Consider the following 10,726-nt stretch of genomic DNA (forward strand, 5'->3'; position numbering starts at 1 on the left):
GCATCTTGCCTATGCCGTTCTGTACCACCACTCATTCATATATCTTTATGTACATATTCTTTATCCCTTTACACTTGTGTGTGTATAAGGTAGTAGTTGTGGAATTGTTAGGTTAGATTACTTGTTGGTTATTACTGCATTGTCGGAACTAGAAGCACAAGCATTTCGCTACACTCGCATTAACATCTGCTAACCATGTGTATGTGACTAATAAAATTTGATTTGATTTGATATCCGCAAACCACCAACTTATTATCCTGAGACAAGGCTGAGTATAGCCCACGAAGATCTCCCCCACGGCACAAACCCGAGGGGGCGCCAACCCGGACAGGAAGATCACATCAGTGACTTAAGCCAGAACAGTTATGTAACATGGATAGTAAAGGATGTGTACAGTAAAGGTAACCCACCCAGACTAGTTATGTAACATGGATAGTAAAGGATGTGTACAGTAAAGGTAAACCAGATGAGTTATGTAACATGGATAGTAAAGGATAAGTATTACATAAGTATTCAGACCCTTTACTAAGTACTTTGTTGAAGCACATTTGGCAGCGATTACAGCCTTGAGTCTTCGAGTCAAATTGGGGCAGGCAGCGTAGCCTAGTGGTTAGAGCATTGGACTAGTAACCGAAAGGTTGCAAGTTCAAATCCCTGAGCTGACAAGGTACAAATCTGTCGTTCTGCCCCTTCAATTTGGACTGCATGAATGATACATAATTGGGACAATAAACATCTAGGCAAGTTTCACAATGATTTCAGCTTAGAATAAATGGCACTTTCGATGTGCTTAGTATAAGGTACAGCTGTCACGCTCATCAAAATGATTGTACCAAGGCGCAGCGTGCGTAGAATTCCACATGTTTAATAAATAAGGCAAGTCAGTTAAAATAACAAATATTTTAGCTCTACCTCCTGAAAGTACAGATAACTGAGGTGTTTCCTGTTTGTAAAACAGTGAAATTCGTTCCTCTATCCTGCTAACACACAGCTCTCCTAGCATATAAACCCAGCTACCTCTGTAGTCGATAAAAATGTCATTCAGCAGATGCTTTTATCTAAAACAACTTGCAGAGACATACAGTTACTCAAAATTCCATCAATGTGAAATTCCAACCCACATCATCTTCCATAGTTTTGTACTTCCTCTTCTGTTTTTGTTGCTTCCTGCTTACTTGTTTCTTCTCTCTGACAGCCCAGGCTGAGTGGAAGGTTATAGCTGGATATCAAACCAGCTGTTGTCCCCCCCAAAAGTGTTTTTATCATTAACTGTTACTCAGCGTTAATCTCCTCTACTCTCTATGTTCATGGTCTACTAACTATTTTATTATGTTAACCCTTGTGTGGTGTTTGGGTCTGTGGGAACCATTTGAAATGTTTACTAAAATAAAAATGATAAAATGAATTATTTTTTCAACCTGAGACTTATTGGCCTTGACTCATTTTCTGTGAAGAACATATAAAATAACACATTTTCATTGAGTGCACACTGTGCAGCCCCCTACACATTTATATTACATATGTGGTGTTCGGGTCCACTTTTCCACAATAAAAGTGTGGGAAATTGTGTGTGTAGGTGAAAACAAGTAAAAATGAAACAAAAAGGCTTGCTGTGTGCCTTCACTCTGTCTTCCTCCTCCCTGGGCCTGTTGATTCAACACAGCACCAAGAACCTGTCTGTCTGCCTGCCTGTCTCCCACTTTTCTCGCACTCTTTGTAGTGTGTGAAACTACACAATGTCTTGGGGGAACCTGCACAATGTTATTACAATACATTATTTCGATACATTGTAAAAAATTCTGTATTTTCCCACACTACACCAGCCAGGTGCAAATTGGGGGAAGAACACGAACAAATAAATAGATTTGCATGTGTGGCTCCTTACCACAATCAATTAATATGGCAAAAATAATCTCTACTCAGAAGGCTTTAGAAATAATTTTTGCAGAGAGAGAAGCTAGTGTGGAAGGAGCATCTTCCACTTTGGAAGATGAACAATTTTCCAAATATGAGGATCATGTCTGTCAATTCGGAGTCTGACAGTGAGTTGGAAGAAGAGGATGAGATTGACTCTCAGCCAGCCCCAGGACCAGTATGGTGGAAATTACAAGATTATGTTATAATACTTTTATTGCATCAAATGGTTGTTTTATGCAACAGAATAAGGGGTTGTTAGAACACTCATCTGTGTGTGTTCTACTGAGGATGGGCCTCTGGGAGATAACACTGACAGGCGATATACGATGTCTTTGGGGATACCGCATTCCAGAACATGAGTTAATGTTTCTGTTCTAAAAGGTACCAGGGAGAGACGACTCCAGAGCCAGACTCTGGTCTCTACATAATGAGATACTGTCTGCTGTGAATTATAAGTATCTTTCATACAAATCTTAACCTTGTGACCCATTCTATACATCTGTTGTTTGTCATGTAGGTTGAAGGGGGTGTATCTTGGCTATAAAAGACCTTTGTACTTTTGTCTCGGGGCTCTCAATGAATCATCTGGGGGTGATTCGTCGACCAGCCATCATTATCTTAGAGCACTCAATCGATTCACTTTTTATATGTGTGTTGTGTTGACCTGCTCCCTTATTAATAAGTGAATAAAGATGTAGTTTAAGTATAACTCTGACTTGTGTGATACGTTTGTCGCTCCTCATTTGATAGTAAATAAATTAACCACCACACCAGCTCATTAGCCACCAGCTCATCAGCAGCCAGCCCCAGGACCAGCCCGTCAGCAACCAGCTCATCAGCAGCCAGCCCCAAGACCAGCCCGTCAGCAACCAGCTCATCAGCAGCCAGCCCCAGGACCAGCCCGACCAGCCGACCAAACTCATTTACATGCATACTTTTGGGGTTCTTATCCTTGCTGGTTTTTTCAGATTCAATGGGGAATCCACAGAATCCCTGTGGGATGCAGAAACTGGTAGAGATCTTTTCTATAAAATGACGTCTCTGGAAAACTTCCACATTATTTCCAGGATTATCCTCTTCGATAACCGAGACACCAGACCAGCTCGGCGGCAGAGAGACAAGTTAGCTGCAATCAGGTCAGTGTGGGACAAGTGGATGGACCGCCTTCCCCTGTTTTACAACCCTGCTCCAATGTTAATGTTGATGAGCAGCTTATGCCATTTCGGGGCCGCTGCCCCTTCAGGCAGTACATACCGTCTAAACTTGCAAAATATGGAATCAGGATCTGGGCTGCCTGTGATGCTGCTTCATCATATGCGTGGAACTTGCAAGTGTATATGGGGAAGCCAGATGGAGGAGCCCCTGAGAAGAACCAAGGGATGCGGGTTGTCCTGGATGTGACATGGCCTCTATGGCCACAACATCACATGCGATAACTTTTTTACTTCGCACAAGCTGGGACAGAAGCTCCTCAAGAGCAAGCTGACGATGGTAGGAACAGTACGAAAAAACAAGCCAGAGCTCCCACCTCAGCTGTTGAATACATGGAATAGGCCTATCACGCCGACACGTCCCTAGTGTCCTACGTAACAAAGAAAGACAATGTGGTACTCATGAGTACGCTGCATAGGGATGGGAAAATCTGTGGCCAGGAACATCAAAAACCAGAAATCATAATCATTACAATGCCACAAAAGGAGGGGGGTGCACAATTTAGACAAGCTGGTGACCGGTTACAGCTGCAAAAGAAGAGCCCTACGCTGGACACTGGTGATATTCTTCAACATCTTGGACATCTCGGAGTACAACGCGTTTGTCATCTGGATGGTGTTGAACCCAGATTGGAACAGAAGGAAGCTCCAGAGGAGACGGCTCTTTCTCGAGGAGCTGGGCATGGTATTGGTAAGACCTCAAATCCAGAGGAGGCAACATATCCCAAGGACCCCAGCTGCTGCAGCCATCGTGAGGAGGATCCTGGTGCCCCATCCGCCCGACCCACAGAACCAACAACTCCAATACCGGAAGTAAGTGTGAGTGATGTTGTTGCATGTGTGTGTGACTCTCCTTCCTTGGTCTGCTGTAACTATATATGTGAGTGAGTGAGATGTTAGTAGAATTCCTGAACTAAGGGTTTTCATCATTCTAGATTGAAGCCGGTAGCAAAAAGAAGAAGCTCTGCGATGTTTGTCGACCCAAGAAGGACAGGAAGACACAGTACACATGCATCAAGTGCAAGAAATACATTTGCAACACAGACACAGTAAAACTCTGTCCCTCATGTGGTGTGTTGACCGGTCTTCATTTGTGTTCAATGGGGCTCATTTATCATTTCCATAAAATACTGTATGTATAATGTGTCCTTCCAATGTGTTCTGTTCAAAGCAATAAACATCAATAGTGATGAAAACCTTGTTTCATTTATATTTGTTCAAGATAAACATGATTTATTCTACCCATATCTTGATTATAATTAATTTTTTAATACATTTTACTTGCATTACTTGTTTACAAAAACGAATAGCGCTTTAATTGATAAATGTGATCTAGCAGGGGTAAATGGCAAATATTAACCATGTATGCCGTCTATATTTCTTGTAATTGATATAAGTCAACATCTAAGTATGAAGTATTTTTACATAAATTGTTATGGCTGTATTGTTTTAAAAACCCAATAATGTTGTGGGCCCATCAGACCCGCGAACATTGGGTGAATAACAAAAACATGAACACCACACAAGGGTTAACTAAATGTGAATAACATTATAATTTGTATGTGTCAGTCCAAGTCCATGGTTGTTGTCATGCATATATCTGTACTATTGTGTAACTAGTAGAAGAGGTATCATATAACTTTATACTGTTCTGTGATAAAAGGAATACATGTATGATGTAACTGAAGCATGCAGGCTTTTGGACAACAGGACGTTTCTATGTTCTGTTTTTCCCTACTGTCACATGTTAATAAGCTCAGGATTGTCAGCTGCCTTCACTAATTCAGAGAGAATCACTGAAAATCCCACATGCTGTTGTTAAGTTTAATTAAATACATTGGTTCATTTACAAAATATATTCAAATATATATTCAATGTGTTATGATATAAATTACTGTTTATTGTTCTTTTTAGTCTTAGTCACCAGTGGTTTCTAGTTTCTGTGACCACTGGTATACTGCTGTAAGAGAGGAGAGGTTTAGAAGTTGCCAGGAGAGATGTTGAATATAATGCAGTTCTGTTATAGCACATACACTTCAATGAAATACTATTGTAGCCAGCATTGGAATCTGTATTGTAATTGTGAAAGAATCATGGGGGAAGTCAGGCTCTCACACAATGCATTTTCAGAGGAAGTCTCATACACAAGCCTGACACAAACATCTTTACTTGCCTTTCTGAAATATGCCAGAAGACAAGTTTTCAGGGCCGGTTGCCTGCTTCCTCAAGTTTATTTTCCTGTGGTAATGCTTTCCATATGAACTGAAGTATTTGAATTCTGTTGTTGGGGATCATTTTCATTAGCTACCTGAAATCCCTCCCTGCATTCTCCCAAGGAGATCAATGTAAATAATAAGGGGTTGGGGCAGCGCAGTACTCACGTAAATTAGAGAGCCATACCCTGCCAAGTAGACTATAAAACCATTCCCCCTGGTGGAACAGCATGGGGGAGAATACTGTATGTGTCTGCGTGTGTGACAATAATATATTCTATGAATGGATAAAGAATCATAATTCAAGACTACTCCACTGTTCCATAGTACCTCAAAGTTAAGCAACCCAGGACACCCAAAAGTATGCTGCCTAGTGTTTGGCTATAGAACAATGTTAAATGGAATCCGTGCAATATTTCTCAATCTATAACTGTATTTTTAAGTCATTAGCCTATGTAGCCTACTGTAGGCTACACTTGTGTGGTATAAATCTGATCAATATTTAGCAAGGACCATTATTCATTGTTTGGTACAGATTTGATACTTTAGATAAAAACCTTTCAGCAATGTGCAGAGAGTATTAGTGACTACACTTGGCTTCGTCATGAAGGCGGCTGTCTGTCAGGCAACACAAGTTGCTGGTGGAACCCAGCTCAGCCGGTCGGACCTGCCTGGCCTTCATTCCTCGCTGAATGAAAGGCTTGTATGAACCTACCCCAAAACACTATATATAAAGAGCCGCGGCTCACCAAAGCCACACAGACACAGCATAGGCATGGACTGCTCAGATGAAACCGCAACTCACGGTGAGATAACCTTTGAAAACGTATGCCTAGTATTTAGCTTACTATAGTAGGCCTATGAATTAACTTTGTCAGTTCAGGTGACAAGAAAAGTATTTTCAAACTGCTGTAAAATATGAAGTAGGCTACTGTTTCTGCTGGTGTGACGTAGGCATACAGTGATGGTTGCAGACACTGCTCTTTATGCCAGTTTTGGACTGTGCGTGGTCACCTGAAGAAGTGATGACTCGTAGTTTGGTCTCTCTGGTGGAGTGGTTCTTAACAGTTCAACAGTTCTTTGCCAAAATTGTGAAATGTTTAGGACCACTTGATCAGGCGGACAAATACTTCCAAGGCAATACATGGAGTAGCCTGCACTGCTTTGAGGATCTTGAATCATTGAGTAGTTTAGGCTGATATGCTATATTAAAGTGATGAGATTCTTAACTCAATTGGGTGGATCAGACTAATTTCACGTCATGTCTTTAGCATAGTCTAATATAAGATGTCAGACAAGTTTTGAAATCTGAAAGCAGTTGGTTACATTCATTGTTTTATTTTTACAAGATTGACCTACATGTTTACACTAATGTTCACCCTAACCTTGTTTGATTTGTGAGCATTTCTCGCTCTCTATATCTCTCTCCCCCACCCCTGCTCTCACTGTCTCCTTCTCTCTCTCGCTCTATCTCTCTCGTGTGCCACCTTGTGTTATAATGTCAATATAGCCTTGTGGTGTCCAACTGTTCCTGAAGTCCAAACAGCGCATTGGGCATGGTCGCTGTCCGAGGTGCTGAAGGAAAGGGCCAATTGGATTCCAGACAGTTTTACCATTTTTTTCCGGTGGATAAATATATATTTTTTGTTGTTTTGTTTTCAATAACTGTTTTTCATTTATTGATGGACAAATATAAGAGAATAAAATCTTACACCGCTAGGAATAATGATGATGATGATAGTTCTAAGGGAATAACATTTGCTTTGTTGTATTGACGTATGAATCATTTATTAAAGAGCCATCTACAGATTATTCTCTTCAGTCTCCATCCCAGACGCCGCTTTATTTCCTCTGATCTCAGTAGTGTGCCAACAACATTACGAATATTTGCTAAACGGTTCTCATGAAGCCCTGTGCACTGTGAATGTTTGCAAGTTGGGTAAGATATTGAGCAGTATAATGAGATGCCCATAGCGATTTCCCTACACGCGCAAAGGCAGCAGATGTAGGCGTAGTAGTCCCACGGGATGCGATCCGGAATTTCATCAGCGGTCGGGGTGACCCGAACCTCCTCCAGTTGGGAACTGGGTGGCGGTCGGACATGGTAAATCATCCTTACTACGGAGAATAGGCCAATTATCGGTCTCCTGAAAATCCAGTGAATCCATTAAAAAAAAGTATGAGCTGTGGTTGTGTCCGTGCGTAATAGTGTGTGTTTGAGTGAGCGTCTGTTAATTGTGGGTGGGCAAGGTGCATAACTGGGCCTTAGAAAGGGTCACATATAGAGGTTATTATGGGTATCCCCACAACACTAATAAGCCAACCATCATTTAAGCCACCTTGATATCCCTCAGGTTAATCTTGCTTCTAAAGATGTTTTTATTTAAATTGCCCAAATCTGAATAAATAAAGGTTGAATAATATAGCCTACCCAATTCCTACATTTTGATTAAACCCATGAGCACACAGCATTGTGTATCGAATTGTATTCTGCTCTCGCATAATGATGAAATTAAATATAATCTAAAATCAGACTTGAAAACATTCACACCCACCAAACTATATAAATGCTTTAAAGAGATGACATATTCAAAGGGTGCCAGGTACCAATGAGTTCGTTATGGCGGTTATGACTGGCTGCTGATAAACGAAGTCCTTGGTCTGTGTACAGCAGATAATATTTTTATTAAAAGAACATCCCTGTTCAGCTTTCAAAGCACACAAAATAGATATGATCTACTTTATTAAAATTACAACTCAAACAGCTCTGTATTTGAAAATGCTTTGAAAATAAGACATTAATTAATATGTATTTAAAAGTCCCAATTTTATCTGGAACTGGAAGGCAGCTAAGCCATCTATTAGCCTCGTAATTAATAGCCCAAACTCCACTAAGCCACACACAGACGTAAGCGCAAGAGCTGACTGCGTACAGTGCACTGACAAATGCAGGGTTTTCTCAACAAAATAGTTTAATTTTCCCAAAAAACAAGACGATCCAACTAAGTTAAATGGGTCATGGAACAAGTTCCACCAAAGATTTCAAACAGGGTCATTGGGAAGCTGTTGGATTCCGCTGTTCTCTAGTGCGTGTTTGCTTTGATAAAAACATGTTGGAGCCACCAGCAAGTCGTCAGGAAGCGCAGCAAGGATGAATTACACAACTGGGTGAGTGAGTGAGCGAGCGAGAGAGTAGGAGAGAGGGGGGGGGGGGCGACGACGACGACTGCAAAAGGTGATCCTCCTTAGGCGCATGTGATTGTGTTCCGAGACCTGCGAGCTGAAAGATCAGGCGTGAGGAGTTAAAAAACAAATACTCTACCTGTGGATATAAACGTTTGGATTACGGATGGATTGTATCGGTATATTGTCTTGCTGGACTGCTGGCCATGCACGGGAGATATATTTTTGCGCACACGCCGCAATTGTTGGGCATTGAGTGGAGCGGTCATGGAGAGACAGTAAGCTCTCTCCGAGTCATTGTTGGATGTCCGGAATACCTTTTGGATTGAAACCATGCAATGGTTTGGGGTCTATGAAAATGTCTCCTGAAATGGAAACTAATATACAAATATAGATGTCAGTTCGGTAACCCACGGCGTGGAATATTACGCACATTTCCCTCATGGCTTTACCAAACCCCTCGGGCTCCTCTGGAGCTGACAAGCCCAACCCCAGTCTCATAGATCTGGGTACATTCTTCGTGGACTCCGATATCATATTTGGATTTACCAGTCATCTTCTAAGGAGAAAAGCAAAGGTGAGTGAGTGCACACTACACTAAATAGCTGAAACATAGGCTGCTCAAACATAAAATGTAGCCTAATCCACTCGCCCAACTACCTTGAAAAATATAACGTTAATAAATAAGTAAGTTGATACACAAAGTGATCAGTAAAGCCACAGACCTGAATTTCCAGTACATTTCAGGACCATGAACAGCTCCCTTGACTGTCAGCTGCGCCTTATCTATGTTGCCAACTTCGGAGCGTGATCACTGACTTGGATTTCTCTTCTTTAAAATAATTTAAAAAAAGTTTGAACCAAGTAGAGAGTAGCAGGGTGGATGGGGCTTTGTAGTCCCGAACGTTCAATGCTTTAATAGACAATAAGGCTTCTGTAATCTCTGTGCTCATTCGCTGTTAAAGGCGCTGAGCAGTTATAACCAAAAATGAACACTCGTAATCAGTAAAAGCGCACGCAAGGGTCAGTAAAGACCACAATGACAGACTTGATTTCCCTATCACTGTCCAACATTTAATTTGATGATATGATAGAATGATTCATTTCTAAATGCAATGAGAGTCACACAAAACTGAAGTGGGGAAGAAATGGAATAGCCTATCCTGATTCCTGATCTCCTAAAGACTGTGTAACTATCAATAATATTAGGCTACCTATTTTTTGAATTGTGACTCCGGCTCATTTGTCTATTGTGTCTGTGGTCTGATAACCATGGCCGTAGCTTCAGATAAAAACATAATTTTCATATCTATGATAAATTATTCAGAGAATGTTGTATCTGCCTTTTGTGGTGAATAGCTTATGTTATGCTGCATGTGTAATTACAAAATAAACGTTTGGGAGTATTAAATTGGCCTCATTCTGTTAACCCCATAAGGACGCCTATAATTTGCAACCAGTTGCGCTGCCAAGCGTAAAGCCCCTCAACCTAGTCGACGACACAGACAGACAGACAGACAGACAGACAGACAGACAGACAGACAGACAGACAGACAAAAGGCTGCAATTGGGTCATGTGAGGGTTGAAAGGATTCTCAAAACGAAGTACGAGGCCGCCGTCGCTTACACCATCAACATAAAATATTTAAAGTGTGTTAATTAAATATTTAACCTGTACCCCTTATTTTGCGAAAACCCTCCTGCAATCTTTCTATTTACCAGAGGATGGCGTCAAAGTAGCAAGAACGGGACGCATAGGCTTTAAAGCTAAGTAGGCTCTGTACTGTACCCATTATCTTGTCCGTGAAGCAATGTCTGCAACTGTGTATGCTCGCGTGAGTGAACAGGAATGGATAAAACCATTGATTACAATAATCTAAAATCAAAATCACTATATTTCAAATAATATTACGAAATTAAGCTATATGAATAACTCAGTCATCTGACTAGTGTAATGCATTGATAATAACAGCCAATACAATGGGCAATTTCAGCTTTATAAATAGCTAGCCTAATAACCTATAAACCTAATACAACTCACACGTTGAATTACCCTGTCTGATCCATGCACCTACGGTTGTGATTTTAAGTGATTTACTATTGCAGTGTCCAATCATGCGCCAAAAAGTTTCGCAAAAGTTTTCCCCACCCATTTTAGAGTGTGTGCCAAAACTTCTCTCGGATTGTCCCGTCATAGCACGG

The 10,726-nt window shown here is 41.1% G+C and overlaps 1 long non-coding RNA gene across 1 annotated transcript; it reads left to right on the forward strand.

Moving 5' to 3' along the window:
- Positions 1–6,058: 6,058 nt before the first annotated feature.
- LOC111963316 (uncharacterized) lies at positions 6,059–7,151 on the forward strand. Its single transcript, XR_002877242.2, has 2 exons — positions 6,059–6,147; positions 6,852–7,151. It is a non-coding gene; the product is annotated as an uncharacterized lncRNA (long non-coding RNA).
- Positions 7,152–10,726: the final 3,575 nt, after the last annotated feature.

Source organism: Salvelinus sp. IW2-2015, linkage group LG4q.2 (genome assembly GCF_002910315.2).
Source record: "Salvelinus sp. IW2-2015 linkage group LG4q.2, ASM291031v2, whole genome shotgun sequence".
Taxonomy (NCBI): domain Eukaryota; kingdom Metazoa; phylum Chordata; class Actinopteri; order Salmoniformes; family Salmonidae; genus Salvelinus; species Salvelinus sp. IW2-2015.